Below are 15994 nucleotides of genomic sequence, written 5' to 3'. Positions count from 1 at the left end.
CGCGCCACTCCGTGGATGGTAGGGCGGCATCCTGCCGGCATCGTGGGTGGCAATGCTCACGCCTGCGCCCATCGGGAAAGGCACAAGCGTGGTTGAGTGTCCGGCGCCGCCGGTTGCGCCGATGCCGACGAAACCTCCTGGCATGCCCGGGGGCGCGCGGGCGCGACGAGGCCCACCGTGCGATCCGGCCGCAGCCTGAGGCGTAAGCGAGGAGCAGAAAGGCGGCGCACCTCTGGCTGCAGCGTCTAATAGCTCAACAACGTGCTCCAGCAATGCAACTCGGCCGCTCTCCATCAGTCGGCACCGCAGCAGCTCCCGTGCCACTGTGAGCGCGGCCCTCATGTTCACTTGTTCCCGTCGGGTGTGCGGTGCCGTCGCCGTGGCGTAGCTTGAGGCCCTTGCGGCGGCCCGCACACGCCGTCGGGTAAGGGCAGACGGCGCCAGACCGCGCCGCCCGCGCTCCGCAGCCCTTAGCTGCGCGCGTGTCGCCTAAAACGCGAAATCGAGGTCTTCTTGGGCGGTCGACGCCACCCGGGCTGGCCAAGCAGCCCAGTGGTCGGTGTTGGCCCTCAGGTTGGCGGACATCGGCGCTGCAGAGTGCTGACGGGTCTGCTGATGGATGAGAGGCCTCGGCGCACCCCTACGTGGCGCGCCAAATGTCAGATTTCGGGTTCCGGCAAAACCCCTGAGGTTCGAACACTGGTGTGTGCACAAAGATCTCTCCTCCCCCTAGCACTCACCCTCACCGTGATCTCAAGGCTCAGCGCGTCGAACTTGCAGAACAAAGGGACACAAGGTTTATACTAGTTCGGGCCACCGACGTGGTGTAATACCCTACTCCAGTGTGGTGTGGTGGATTGCCTCTTGGGCTGAGGATGAACAGTTACAAGGGAAGAATAGCCTCCTGAGGGGAGGTGCTCTTGTGCTTGGTGAGTTTGTGTGGATGAGGATGATCTGAATAGCCCAAGATCAGTTGCCTCCTACTATGGTGGCTAGCCCTATTTATAGAGGCCCTGGTCCTCTTCCCAAATGTTGGCGGGAAGGGATCCAACAACGGCCAAATTTGAAGGGAGACAACTAGTACAAGTTATCCTGACTAAAGGTGGTCTTCGCCTGCTAAAGGCTCTGGTGGTGACGCCGTCTTGGGCTCCACAGTGACGTCCGTCCTGACGTCCTGCTGGTCTTGGTCTCTTTGCACTGATATGGAAACCTTTGCCTGATGCATCGGGACTACTCGCCTGCGCTTGCCTCTTTAGCACCAAAGAGGAAATGAGGACATTGTGCACGCTGGCGCCCGCCTGGCCTCGGTCGTCATGGCTTCCGTCACAGAAACCTCGCGAGGTGCCCCTTGCCTTGATCTCTTCGCCCCTCGCAAGCCAGCCTGGTGAGGCCACCCCTGAGGAGGTCTTGCGTCGTCCGCCTCGCGAGGCTTGGCCCCTTGCGAGGGTCTTGAGTGTTTGCCGATGAAGATGGGCCGTACGGGGCCGTTCGTGGAGCCACGGCGTGGGCCGCAGGTAGGCAAGTCTGGGGACCCCCGTTCCCAGGACGCCGGCACATTAACTTTCGGCCTGGTTACGGCCCATTAACTTAATGGGCCCACTAAAGTTTGAACATGTATGTAGGCCCAATTAGATAATTTGAGCCAATTACGACGAGCAATTATGCACAGGACCAAAACCGATCAATCAAAGGCCTATGAGAATTTTGGCCCCTGCGAGCCCATTAGGGAAGCCCATTAAGGGCAGTGGGCTGCTTCCTTCATATAGGGCCCATGACTGTTCGTGCTAACTAATAATTTCACTGTTTTTTAGCTTCCTAGAGACCAGTTGGCTGGAATGCGAGGCGCACTAAGCAAAGGTACGACATACAAGGAAAAACGTTGCACATCTAGCATATATTATAGGAAATTACATCCACTAGGCAATCAAAGATTGATGCCAGTGCAAATAAATGAACAGAACCTAACGATCTACAATGTCACAATCTGCAACCTCTGCGCGGATGACACCCATAAGCTTGTGAGCAAGTTCTTCCATTGGCGATACACTGTCTCTGAAAACATTGACCAGTCATTGTTGCGCAAGAATGTGCACCTCTGATTCATCCATGACTTCCAACATTACTTCAGCGAGTAATTGGTTCACAAACATACATTTTTTCCGTTGCATTCGAGATAGGGGAAATTGAACAGATTCATATGGTGATTTTGGCAGGCTTGTATTATTGATAGTGGAGAGTGTCTCGACCACTGCATCATAACATGAATCAGGAGGGGAACTGAATAGATTAATCAAGAGTTATTGCCATATTACCTGGCCTAGATTTATTGGAAAGAAACAATGGGGTTGCCTTGCTGTTTTCAGAGTTTGTCTTCTTATCTTCATCAGCCTGCACCAATTTACACACTAGCATTGCTATCATTGGCCAGGTCAGATAATAGGAAAGCAACATTGACACAACGAACATTTGGGCAACCAGACCACACCAGCCTACACCAAATTAACACAATATGGCACAGCTATCATCAGCCAGGTAAGGTAATCCAAAAGCAACATTGACACAATGAATGAATGGGCAACCAGAACAACACTACAATTCAGTACTGTGCATGATATGAGATAGTACACTCATGTAGCTCAGTATGCAAAACTACCAGGCAGTTTTCCTTACAAAAATCAACATTGTCGCCTTTAATTATACATTTTTCTACAACTAAATTTAGATCAGATAAAGGTTGAACTCACGCCGATTAACAAAATACATGTTGATGTAAAAATATAGTGATATACAACAGGTACTTACATCAGCATTGGAGCATAGAGAATTCATGCAAGATACATTCCTTGAATACGATCCCATTGCAAAAAATCTTCTATCCTTTAAGATTATTTTCTAAAAAAACAGATGGGTAAGAAACATACAGAAAATATGATCTGAATGCTATAAAATTTCATGATGCGAGGATACTCACACGCTTCTTAGAATGGAGTTGACATATTTTTGCTGGACTGGAGCGGACTAGTTCTTTGGCTACTGGAATCTGCTTATTATCAGTAGTAGTTGGGTTTCTCTATGCTGGAGCAGTATGTATGAACACTGGAGTTGGTTTACTATCTCCTGGCATTCGGATCTTTTGCAAAGACCTTGTTTGTAACCCTTCAGATTCTAACATAGCTGTCTTCCCCTTGCATGCCTTATATAGAAGAATGGCGCTTCAATTATAAAACAAGCTACAACAAAGAGATGGAATAGCTACTGAAGAATAGAAAGGCATGGCATATTGACATGTATTCCCTCCATCCAGAAATAAATGGATCGGTCTAGGAGTTTTTCAGTTCTAGATACATCCATTTGTCGGGTGGTAGGTGCGACATATGCCAACGGGTGGCTTATCATTGTGGGAGCCAGTAAGACGTCGCCGGTGCCTGGAAACGGGATGAGGCGAAGACATGCACGCCGGTGAATCTTACCCAGGTTCGGGGCTCTCCGTGGAGATAACACCCCTAGTCCTGCTCTGTGGGGTCTCCGCATGATCACTAGATCAAAACAAGTAGCTACAAATGCTCCTTGAGCTGTTGGGTTAGAGGGAGAAGAAGGGCAAGGCTAGCTCTCCTTTTCTCTCTATGTGGTGTGTGTCATTCTATGAGACCAACCCTTTGCATGGGTGTCCCGGGGGATTTATATAGGCCTACCCCCCAGGTGTACAATGGTAATCCGGCTGGGCGCGGATCCCAGCCGTCAGTGTCTGTGCTCGCCGGCTTCTCCGCCGGCTGTAGGGGCCCGCCGACTGGGGGGTCCCGCCGGCTGCCGGCCTCTTGGCCGACAGGCCAGCCCCACCGCCTGGGGGCCTTGTCGGCCGCTGGTTACTGTTGCCTCGCCCCTGATGACGAGGGCTTTGTCGAGGTAAGCGTGGCTACAGTGTCGCCGCCTTGCGGGCGCTCACTGTAGCCTCACCTCGTCTTGTCTTCTTAATGATGCACATGTTTTGAGGGAGGGAGATACCCGGCTATTGGGAGCCGGCTACGCCCCTGGCCGACTAGGGGAGGCCGGGCCGCCTTCGAGTGTCTCTCTGGCTAAAGGGGCCCGCCGCCCACGGGCCGTACTAGCGCTTGTCGTGGGTGACATCGAGGTCAACATGGCTACAGTGCCGCGCCGGACGGGAGATGGCTGACCCGTACGGCGCCCTGTGGCCATGCCTGCTTCGGGATTCGGGGGTAGTGGGCTGTACTGCGGCCACGCCCCGTCTTTTCACCGTTATGTGAATGCAGTCTTGGTGGGTGCGGTCTTGGCCGGCTTCTGGGAGTCGGCATTCTTCATGGCTGGCTTCTGGGAGTCGGTCCTCTTGGGGCCGGCTTCCTGGAGTCGGCCATCTCGTAGCTTTCTTGGGGAAGGTTTCTGAGACTGGGTCGCCTTCTGGGAGTCGGCCCTGGGATAGTCGGCCGGGGGAAGGCGGCCCTATGCTTTGTAAGCTTGAAGGCTTGAATGGCCTGATAATTTTTTGAAGAGCCAGGGGGAGTCGGTTAGGCTACCCATGGCCATTTACTCCGACAGTAGTCCCCGAAGCTGGTCGGGCTTCGAGGTTGAGCGGAGGTCGAGAAGCTCGGCAGCTTCTTATCTTGACGAGCCGGCAGCTGGGAGCCATCTTCGGTTGGGCGCGCCGTCTTGGCGAAATTTTTTTAAAGTCGGAGGGCGGGAGTCTGCTGGTGCGCGTGCCGGGCTGCGGGCCAGTCGCTCGCCGCCTGCGAACCACGTGGCGTCCCTTGGCAGAAAAAAGCCTGCCAGCCCACGCGCGCGACAAGACGCCGCCGCAGGTCGGGGGCCCACCACTCCCACGCCCGGGCCCAGGCGCGGATTCTCTGCGGCCCAAAGCCGTCCGCACGTCTTCCTACGGCGGTTTCGGCACGTCTTTAGGGCGTAGTAATCGTGGGACGTGGGGGAGTGGGTGCAGTTAATCCCACGTCCCACCCCACGCCTCGCCTCCTCGGCTTCGCCGCACGAGGCTATAAGTAGGGGGAGGAGGGGAAGTGGCAGACGCTCGCACGCTCCCCTCCTCTCCGCCATCTTCTTCCTCCTGCTTCCCCTCACAGTAGCGTCTCGCCGCCGCGCCGTCCCACCATTCTTTTCCCCACTGCCGCGCTCATTCTCGCCAGCCTCACGCCACTATGTAGTATGGCGGGGATTTGGACGGCTCCAACGTCCATGAGGACCACGTCGAGTTCCTCCGCAAGACGCGGCGGCTGCCCGGCGCAGATAAGGTGCGGGTCCGTCTCGCGCCTGAGACGGAGATCATGCCGGAGCCGGAGGAAGGCGAGCGGGTGGTCTTCCACTCGCATTTCTTGCGCGGCATCGGCTTGCCAGCGAGCGCTTTCTTCCGTTCTTTTCTTGAATTCTATCAACTCCAGCTGCACCACCTCACCCCGAACACGGTGGTGCTTCTGGACGAGGCCGGCTTGGCTCGGCCCGCCATGAGCCGGCGTGCCAAAGGCAGTGCGGTCGACTTCGCGCTGGTGGGCCTCGGTGAGACGTCTCATGGAGGCTATCTTCTGGCCTGCCGCGATGAGGGCGAGGCGGCGTGCCTCCAGGGTCTCGGCGTCGGCGTCAGCCGGGATGGGGACGGATAAGTCACGCATCGCCGCTTGCAGGGCGTCGTGGGCGTTCTCGCCCGAGTTGGCGACGTGGCTGATGACCAGCACTTCAGTGATAGCGCTGCTGCCGCCGTCAGCTCGAGGGAGAGGGTCGTCGAAGACTACCACATCGGAGGGGTAGGCGTCGAGCGATGCCGTGTCGGAGTCGACAAGCATCGGGTCGGTGGAGCCGACCGACTCCAAGTCTACAGCAGGCTCGCTGGAGATGTGAAGTTGGTCGAGGAGGCTGACGAGGCGGCTCTCGGGGTAGTCCGTGCCCGCGTCGGACGCGGGCTCGTCGGAGATGCGAGTCTCGCCAAGCAGATCGGCGAGGCAGCTCGCTGCGTAGGCGCCGTCGATGCCTTGCAGCGCGTCGGGGCAAACGCCATCGGGTGCAGCAGGCTGGCTGCGCTCGTGGGGGAGGAAAAGAGTTCCCGTCCAGAACAGGTCTCCGGACGACGGTGCACCTGGCCCCACGGTGGGCGCCAAATGTCGGGTGGTAGGTGCGACATATGCCAACGGGTGGCTTATCATTGTGGGAGCCATTAAGACGTCGCCGGTGCGTGGAAACGGGATGAGGCGAAGACATGCATGCCGGCGAATCTTACCCAGGTTCGGGGCTCTCCGTGGAGATAACACCCCTAGTCCTGCTCTGCGGGGTCTCCGCATGATCACTAGATCAAAACAAGTAGCTACAAATGCTCCTTGAGCTGTTGGGTTAGAGGGAGAAGAAGGGCAAGGCTAGCTCTCCTTTTCTCTCTATGTGGTGTGTGTCATTCTATGAGACCAACCCTTTGCATGGGTGTCCCGGGGGATTTATATAGGCCTACCCCCCAGGGGTACAATGGTAATCCGGCTGGGTGCGGGTCCCAGCCGCTAGTGTCTGTGCTCGCCGGCTTCTCCGCCGGCTGTAGGGGCCCGCCGACTGGTGGGTCCCGCCGTCTGCCGGCCTCTTGGCCGACAGGCCGGCTCCACCGCCTGGGGGCCTTGTCGGCGGTTGGTTACTGTTGCCTCGCCCCTGATGACGAGGGCTTTGTCGAGGTAAGCGTGGCTACAGTGTCGCCGCCTTGCGGGCTCTCACTGTAGCCTCACCTCGTCTTGTCTTCTTAATGATGCACATGTTTCGAGGGAGGGAGATAGCCGGCTATTGGGAGCCGGCTACGCCCCTGGCCGACTAGGGGAGGCCGGGCCGCCTTCGAGTGTCTCTTTGGCTAAAGGGGCCCGCCGCCCGCGGGCCGTACTAGCGCTTGTCGTGGGTGACATCGAGGTCAACATGGCTACAGTGCCGCGCCGGATGGGAGATGGCTGACCCGTACGACGCCCTGTGGCCATGCCTGCTTCGGGATTCAGGGGTAGTGGGCTGTACTACGGCCACGCCCCGTCTTTTCACCGTTATGTGAATGCAGTCTTGGTGGGTGCGGTCTTGGCCGGCTTCTGGGAGTCGGCATTCTTCATGGCCGGCTTCTGGGAGTCGGTCCTCTTGGGGCCGGCTTCCTGGAGTCGGCCATCTCGTAGCTTTCTTGGGGAAGGTTTCTGAGACTGGGTCGCCTTCTGGGAGTCGGCCCTGGGGATAGTTGGCCGGGGGAAGGCGGCCCTATGCTTTGTATGCTTAAAGGCTTGAATGGCCTGATAATTTTTTGAAGAGCCAGGGGGAGTCGGTTAGGCTACCCGTGGCCATTTACTCCGACACCATTTTTATCCATTTCTGCGACATGTAATCTGGACAGAGGGAGTATGATGTAAGAGCTAGGGATATGACAGGACAACAGAGTTAAAAAACACTAGTTGTATGTAAAACTGTATGCTAGCGGAATACATACAGAAAAACACTAAGGCAACATATGCATGTATGATTGGGAAACTAAGATGGCATTGCAATAGACCACTAGAACAACACTTCAATGTAAAGAAACATGGTATGGTAGACAGATGAAGTACATACTGATGAATAATAATGCATAAGATATTCAGAAGCATCATGTCCAAACTAAGAATATGGCATTGCGATAGAGTATAATGATAGTACTTGAATTTGAAAACATGTTATCATGAATGGAATAGGTACTGAAAAACAGGAAGGCATGACATATTTACATGCATGATCAGCAGGCTAAGCACATGGCATTGCAACAGAGTAGATGCACACCAGGACATTATATGCATGGTGTACCCATATCACGGGCCAAGTTAGAGCAAGGACCTTGTGTGGTGAATAGGATTCATCATCTTTCTGCAAGTCTTCTGAAGAACTGCCTTTACATGTTCCATCATATTGGGTATCATTGACGTCAAGTTTGTCGGCCTTTACATTGCTCTGTGTGGTTCTTGTGGATATATCAATGTGTGCAATTATATTTGACATGCATGGAAGACAACTAGTAGGACTGGGGTTAACTAGCAGCAACAGGTCTCAAAAAGTAAAGGGAGAACACATATGAAAACTACAGAATATGTATTGTTTGTACTCGAGATTAACCAGATGGCACACAAAAGTATTAAAGAACAACATAGGTAATACTAGAAGTGGTATAATTCTATAATCACCAGCCTGTGGGATAGCATTGGCTGATGGATGATAACTATGGAACAACGTTACCTAAAGAACAAGTCTCTTAACTGAACTATGGAGCAACCTTAACTCCTGAACAAGACCCGTAAGAGATCAGCATGAATTTACAGTTAAATGTGATAATCTATTTTCCATGCTTAGATGAATAACAAAGCCATAAATGTTGCACACAAGTAAGATGAGGGTACAACCTATCTGGCCGCCATCCATAGGAGTGAGCATCATGTGCTGACTTGCCGATGGCCCTGTAGTTGTTGTGGCTGTCCATGTCGGGCACACGCATTCGATGTAGGTAACTGTTGAGTGGGGACTATAGCTCCCTTCTGGTGTATGCTTCCCTTGTTGGAGCAGCTGCGGTGAGAAGGAAGACAGTGTGGCTGAAGATGTAGAAAACGCATAATGTTAAGAACGACGCATATCTCTGATATGAAGAAATACCCTAAGAGATCAACAGTAAGGTACGAGAGTGGTCACAGGTGTGTGGACTGAAGACTAAATTGGGGTCACACGATTTATTTTATCTTGGTACTATTCGATCTACGCCAGATGGCTTGATGGTCATCTTGTGCCACCCAGCTGACACTGTTCAGAATATTCCCCTAAGAGCCAGCGACCACTGGCAGAGCAGCATGCCTCCGCCGTCCGTGGCTGCGAGAGCTCCGACCAAAACCCGGCTCCCCGCCCCACTGCACTGTCGTGGTTGCGCCGCCCCCGGCCAATCGACAAAGACCCGTCGTCATCCAGATCCGGCGGTGGCAGTACCTTCAACCCACGCAACTCTAAGATAGCCATCTAAGCACTGCTTCTGCGGCGAACTTGCGCCCCTGCACCCTTACGTTATACACCAGCCAACCGGCAGCCTAGGAGCTCCACCGGCTCGAGGGGTGATGCTTCTCGTTGGGAATCGATTGGACCAGAATAAAAATTCAGATAACTCACGCCTAAATAAAGTGATTTGAGATGGGTGTACGACCTATCTTGGGGCCCGATGAAGTAGGCAGCTCCAGCTACAGAGTCAGTGAGGCTCGCGCGGTTGCGGTGGCTACCAGTGGCAGGAAAGCAGAGATGTCGCAATGGTCGATGGCTACGGGGAGCAGCGTCGGGGCCTTGGACGCATCCGAAGTTGGAGCCGCTCCGGCGTCGTGCACAACAGTGGGAGTGAATCTGCTCCGGTATGGTATACGCGGCCATCGTCGAGGAAGCTCCGGCAGCACGAAGTAAGAGGCACACGACCCAGTGCACGACAGCAAACGGACAACGTCTCCGGCATTGGGGAGGAGGGCGGCGGTGAATTTGGTGCGGTGGGGGGCTTCATGGAGGATGGGCTAAGGTTTCGCGACTGGGGAGAAGGGAGCTTCCGGGGAGAAGGTGATTTGGCGCCCACGAGGTATGAATGGGGCATTGGGAGGGGGAACCAAGTCTTACAAACGCATTTGTCTGAAATGTGTGTGTGTGTGTGGGGGGGGGGGGGTTATAGTTCTACCCCTGCCTTTAGGCTTCTGGGCTTGGGTCTGTGTACTGAGGGTCGGGGATAGTAGAGTAACTTTGGTTCTCCCAAATAGTTGGCGCGAGTGATTTCGGGCGAGGAGGGCGTGTTTTGAAATAGTTGGCGCGAGCGATTTCGGGCGAGGAGGGCGTGTTTTGAAATAGTGGGCGCGAGCGATTTCGGGTGAGGAGCGCGTGTTTTGAAATAGTGGGCGCGAGTGATTTCGGGCGAGGAGAGGGTGTTTTGCCGCCCATGATTTATGAATTATTCGGTACATGTCATTTAGGCTGAGGAGAAGGCATGCTTGGATGAAGTTACGAACCTACCCTCGATGTACAACAGGCCAATTGATGCATGTCCCACATAGGCCGGTAATTTCGTGTCTCCCATTTTTTTGCTCGGGCGAATTCCACCGAGCAGAGGGTGTTTAGCGTTTCGTTCAAATTTTGGGAGAATGAGCATCCATGTCTACCTTACCAAGTCGATTCGAATCAAATTTTGAAATATTAGCTTGGCACTTCTTTTTTAGATGGAGAGATGATGCTCGGGACTAATGCGTTTTTACATGCTCGTTGCTAACAATTTACTATATGACAGATAGTTGACCCACTCAAAAACGGGAATGAAACCCAAAATGAAATATGTCGATTTTGAGGTGTTTAATTTTGTATTTAGTTCACTATTTTGACCTGGTTCACTATTTTGCTAACGATTTGAATGCTAGTTTATATTGAAACATGATATATATCAGTCTTTGATGCATAAAACGTGACCTCCCCCTCTCCTGGACTCCCGCTCTCTCTCTCTCTCCCCGACAATCTTCAATTCTCTCGCATGCATCCAAACACAAACCTTGTTGGTTCATTTCCCTCTCTCTCTATCTCTGTGTGTGTGGGGGGGGCTTTCTAGTTTGCATGCACACTCCATGTATAGGTCTCTCTTGCACACTATGTATGATTCTCTAGTCCAAGCAAAATATCTTGGGTGCACTCATCGTACGCACACAAATTCCCTGCCTCATTGCCCGTAACTCTCTCATGCACCACTTTGCCGTCTCAGAGCTCTTCCCTCTCTCTCTCTCTCAAACTCTCCATCTCCCTGGGTTACACATACACATGCATATCTCACTTGCACTCGATAGACCCATCTAAAACTCTCTCTCTCCCCCTCATTCTCTCTCCATCTCTCTCTCACACACACACACAATCTCACGCCTTGCCAAGTATGATGGTCTCTCACTCAATTGTAGGCACACGCAGTCCCCCCTATATGTATATGACTAGCTAATTCTTAGTATCCATCACAAACATGTGCATGGTCTATCTCGATTTCTCTCGGGGCATGTTTCTATCACACACGCACCTCGTCCCTCTATCTCCCACCCATATAGTCCCCTCACGATCTCAAGGGGATCTCTCTATCACAAACACACCCTCTCTCCCGCCCCATGCGTCCATCTTCTCCATGTGTCCCTCTCGACCTTTGTCCCTTGTTGGCCAGACCTCTATTGGACATGTGCTATAGGGGTGTCTCTCTCCATTGCAAACAATCACGCACTAGCTATCTTCGTGTATCTCCTCGCCTCGCTTTTCTATCTCGGAGATGCATGCGTGATATCTTTGCATAAGAAACAAACACACACACTCTCTCTTTCTAATTTATCGTTTGTTTTCCCTTTCTCTTATACACACACACACTCTCTCTCTTTTTGCACACTCAAACATTCTCCTTCACACGCACTTGATCTCTCTCGACATGGGCACTCTCTTTGGTCCATAGCATATATATTTATTGAAAACTCAAACATCACAAAGTTTTACCATGTATGTGGAGAAAAACATTTACATCTAGAATGGCAAACATATATCATTAGATTCATCATGAGATGTAGTTTCGTATGATGTATCTTTGGTATTGTAGATATAAATAATATTTGCGTAAACCTGGTCAAAGTTTCCAAAGTTCGACTTCTAAATTTTTTTATATGCACTGCATTATCGAGCGGATGGAATATCTCTTTCCCCCTCTCAGCTATCTGATGCACCACTCAGCCATATAGGGGCTCCTCTATCTCTCTCATACTTTATATCTCCCTGGTTCACACATACACATATCTTGCTCGCGCTACATAGACCCATCTAACACTCTCCGCCCTTGTTCTGTCTCTATGAGACACGCACCCCCTTGATGACCCACAAGTATAGGGGATCTATCGTAGTCCTTTCGATAAGTAAGAGTGTTGAACCCAACAAGGAGCGGAAGGAAATGATAAGCGGTTTTGAGCAAGGTATTCTCTGCAAGCACTGAAATTATAGGTAACAGATGGTTTTGTGATACGATAATTTGTAACGAGCAACAAGTAACAAAAGTAAATAAAGTGCAGCAAGGTGGCCCAATCCTTTTTGTAGCAAAGGACAAGCCTGGACAAACTCTTATATAGAGAAAAGCGCTCCCGAGGACACATGGGAATTATCGTCAAGCTAGTTTTCATCACGTTCATATGGTTCACGTTCGGTACTTTGATAATTTGATATGTGGGTGGACCGGTGCTTGGGTACTGCTCTTCCTTTTACAAGCATCCCACTTGTGATTAACCCCTATTGCAAGCATCCGCAACTACAACAAAAGTATTAAGGTAAACCTAACCATAGCATGAAACATATGGGTCCAAATCAGCCCCTTACGAAGCAACGCATAAACTAGGGTTTAAGCTTCTGTCACTCTAGCAACCCATCATCTACTTATTACTTCCCAATGCCTTCCTCTAGGCCCAAATAATGGCAAAGTGTCATGTAGTCGACGTTCACATAACACCACTAGAGGAGAAACAACATACATCACATCAAAATATTGAACGAATACCAAATTCACATGACTACTAATAGCAAGACTTCTCCCATGTCCTCAGGAACAAACGTAACTACTCACAAAGCATATTCATGTTGATAATCAGAGGAGTATTAATATGCATATAGGATATGAACATATGATCTTCCACCAAATAAACCAACTAGCATCAACTACAAGGACTAATCAACACTACTAGCAACCTACAGGTACCAATCCCAGACTTAGAGACAAGAATTGGATACAAGAGATGAACTAGGGTTTGAGAGGAGATGGTGCTGGTGAACATGTTGATGGAGATTGCCCTCTCCCGATGAGAGGAGCGTTGGTGATGACGATGGCGATGATTTCCCCCTCCCGGAGGGAAGTATCCCCGACAGAACAGCTCCGCCGGAGCCCTAGATTGGTTCCGCCTCGTGGCGGCGGAGTCTCGTCCCGAAAGCTTGCTTATGATTTTTCTTCGGACGAAAGACTTCATATAGCAGAAGATGGGCACCGGAGGGCCAACAGGGGCCCACGAGGCAGGGGGCGCGCCCAGGGGGGTAGGGCGCGCCCCCACCCTCGTGGACAGGTGGAGGCCCCCCTGACGTATTTCTTCCGCTCTGTATTTTTTATTATTTCCAAAAATAACTTTCGTGGAGTTTCAGGACTTTTGGAGTTGTGCAGAATAGGTCTCTAATATTTGCTCCTTTTCCAGCCCAGAATTCCAGCTGCCGGCATTCTCCCTCCTTGTGTAAACCTTGTAAAATAAGAGAGAATAGGCATAAGTATTGTGACATAATGTGTAATAACAGCCCATAATGCAATAAATATCGATATAACAGCATGATGCAAAATGGACGTATCAACTCCCCAAAGCTTAGACCTCGCTTGTCCTCAAGCGGAAGCCGATAATGATAAATATGTCCACATGTTTAGAGGTAGAGGTGTCGATAAAATAAAATAAAATACGGACATGAGGGCATCATGATTATTCTCATAATAGCAACATATATGGGTATTGTCATATGATTTCTTATGCTCAAGTAATAATCTATTCACAATGCAAAGTATGAATCAGAAACTTTATTGAGAACTAACAAACTATAATCTCAGTCATTGAAGCAATTGCAATTTATCATAACATCAGAAAGAGTCTATGTCAGAGCTTTCTAGCAAGTCCACATACTCAACTATCATTTAGTCTTTCATAATTGCTAACACTCACACAATACTTGTGGTTATGGAGTTTTAATCGGACACAGAGAAAGATAGGGGCTTATAGGTTCGCCTCCCAACCTTTTACCTCAAGGGTAATGTCAACAATAATAATTCATGCTGACCCACATCCAATTAGATATATATATATATATATATATATATATATATATATATATATATATCAGGATCTTTCCAACATCCTGTGCTTGCCAAAGGATAAAATGTAAAAAGGAAAGGTGAAGATCACCATGACTCTTGCATAAGGTAGAAGATAATAATAAAAGATAGGCCCTTCGTAGAGGGAAGCAGAGGTTGCCATGCACTTTCAGGGTTGGATGCACAAAATCTTAATGCGAAAGAACGTCACTTTATATTGCCACTTGTGATATGAACCTTTATTATGCAGTCCGTCGCTTTTATTTCTTCCACATCACAAGATCGTATAGAGCTTATTTCCTCCACACCAATCAATCATACATATTTAGAGAGCAATTTTTATTGCTTGCACCGATGACAACTTACTTGAAGGATCTTGCTCAATCCATAGGTAGATATGGTGGACTCTCATGGCAAAACTGGTTTAAGGGTTTTTGGAAGCACAAGTAGTATCTCTACTTGGTGCAAAGAATTTGGCTAGCATGAGGGGGAAAGGCAAGCTCAACAATTTGGATGATCCATGACAATATACTTTATCTCACATATAATAAAAAACATAACCCATTACGTTGTCTTCCTTGTCCAACATCAACTCTTTAGCATGTCATATTTTAATGAGTGCTCCCAATCATAAAAGATGTCCAAGATAGTATATTTATATGTGAAATCTCTCTTTCTTTATTACTTCCTATTAATTGCAACGATAACCAAAGCTATGTTTGTCCACTCTCAACAATTTTTAATCATCATACTCTTTCTATGTGAAGTCATTACTCTCAATTAGATCAATATGATCTCTTTATTTATTTTTATTATTTTTCTCTTTTCTTTTATTCACTCAAGATCATGGCAAAATAGTTAAGCCCTTGACTCAAGACTAATCTTTATTATATAACTCACTGACTCGATTACATAGAGGGATCATAAAGCAAAACTCAAAACTAGATCATACCAAAACTTTATTCTACTAGATCAAGATACTACTAAAAGGATCGAACTAAGAAAAAGGGTAAAGATAGGAGATGTGGTGGTGATACGATACCGGGGCATCTACCCCAAGCTTGGCAGTTGCCAAGGGGAGTGCCCATACCCATGTGATTATGTCTCCTTCTTCGGGGATGGTGATGTGATATTCTTGGCGATAATGCCCCTCAGGATACGATTCTCTTCCTCGAGCTTATTGAGTTGCTGCTTGAGATCCATTATCTCCTTATGAAGCTTCCCTGTAATGGCTAAATCTGCTTGCACCCAAGGGTGTTGCATAGCTGCGGGAGAACAAGTGACACTCTTTTTCATATTTTCATAAGAAAGGAATCTAACATTGAAAGGGATAACCGAGTTTGGAATAGCTGAGCTCTGTAGTTCCCCCATCGTGAACCCAGCTCGGAAGTGAGAAGTGACTTCTTGATCCTCCATGGCATCTATCCTCATCAAATCAGCCTCCATCTCTTCCTCCGTTGCTGGCCCAAAGTGGTCAGCATCGCTGTTTGTCCTTGGTCTCGATGCTGGATGAGACACCCGGCTCTCCCCGACTGACTCTTGAGAAGACATCTTGTTCTAATCTGCAGCAGCAACAGCTCGAAACAAGAACAGAGAACAATTGCGTGATACAGGAGTCAAAACTTTCGGGAGATTAAATAATGAATTTTTACCGACCAAAAATACGTATCGTACAAGAAAACGGAGTTCGGAGAGCACACGAGGTGCCCACGAGGTAGGGGGCGCGCCCAGGGGGGTATGGCGCGCCCTCCACCCTCGTGGAGGCCTCGTGTCCTTCCCAGACTGCTTCTTATTGTTCTATTTTTCTAAATATTCCAAAACAGAGAAATATTGCCATTAGAACTGTTTTGGAGTCGGTTTACTTACCGTACCACATACCTATTCCTTTTCGGAGTCTGAAATGTTCCGGAAAGTGTCTCTTATGTATTCCTCCGGGGTTACGGTTTCGATAACATTGGTTTGAACATTTATGGGATTACCTGAGATATAATGTTTGATTCTTTGACCGTTCACCACCTTCGGATTTGTGCCTTCGAAGTTGTTGATTTTTATGGCACCGGAACGACAGACCTCCTCGATAATGTAAGGGCCTTCTCATTTAGAGAAAAGTTT

This window comes from Aegilops tauschii, chromosome 2 (genome assembly GCF_002575655.3).
Source record: "Aegilops tauschii subsp. strangulata cultivar AL8/78 chromosome 2, Aet v6.0, whole genome shotgun sequence".
NCBI classification, from domain to species: Eukaryota; Viridiplantae; Streptophyta; class Magnoliopsida; order Poales; family Poaceae; genus Aegilops; species Aegilops tauschii.
Note: the sequence above shows the minus strand (reverse complement) of the source record.